Genomic DNA, 964 nt, shown 5'->3' with positions numbered 1-964 from the left:
GATTTTTGTCAATTCTATATTTATAGCGGTCTTGGGATGAAGATTAAGCTTATTTAAAATGATCACAAGGACAATAAAAGTGTACAAACAAAGGGGAATTCCACAACTTGTAATCCTCAAGAGATAGGACTGTGGCATCAAGAAGCCTAAAGAACAACACCAAATGAAACTGGGTAGTCCAGTTTTGTATTCTCAGAAAAGACCACAGAAAATCTTTGTATTAATACAGCAGATGCATGATCATGTTACAACAAAGTCTCATACCAATTACCACTTAAAATGGACAGGGACAAAAATCAACTGCATATGCGCGAATTGATCTAAAAAAGAAAAAGCATGAAGTTCAAGACCCAATCTTTACATATCCAACTCCTTTGGACTCCTAACATATGACACTTATTACCTATAGACTCAAACTAGTTCATTTACCTTAGACACACTAAAGACCAACTTCTTAAAATGATCTCATTCATTATTATTGGTTTCCTAGGTGCATCCTAGACCTTTGATCATACTAAATGTCACACCCTAATTTCCGGTAGGGCATGATGGGGCACTGACCTTTACTTAGGGCCGAACCCGGTGACTCCGCGGAAACTCACATGCTTAGATTCTCCGGCCCTTAAATCATAACATAAGTGCACAATGAAAGCTTTCAAAAGAAACATACTTTCAGACCTTCTCAAATCAAATAAAATTCGTAATCATAACAAATCTGTAACATAATGCATAATGATATATCGGCTTACATAGCCGCTTACAAAACTGACATATCATACACTCGACTCGCCGCAAAGTCTCCTAACATAACCCAAGATACCACAACTTAACACTCGACTCGGCAAAGCCTCCGGAGAAAGAGCTCACCAATCCCGCCGTGAACATCTTCTCTACTCATCCGCATATACTCGCGCGGCACGGAAACGCGACCCCAGAAAGGGGGTCGATGCAAATAATCATGTAC

The sequence above is a fragment of the Lycium ferocissimum genome, chromosome 5 (genome assembly GCF_029784015.1).
Source record: "Lycium ferocissimum isolate CSIRO_LF1 chromosome 5, AGI_CSIRO_Lferr_CH_V1, whole genome shotgun sequence".
Taxonomy (NCBI): Eukaryota; Viridiplantae; Streptophyta; class Magnoliopsida; order Solanales; family Solanaceae; genus Lycium; species Lycium ferocissimum.
Note: the sequence above shows the minus strand (reverse complement) of the source record.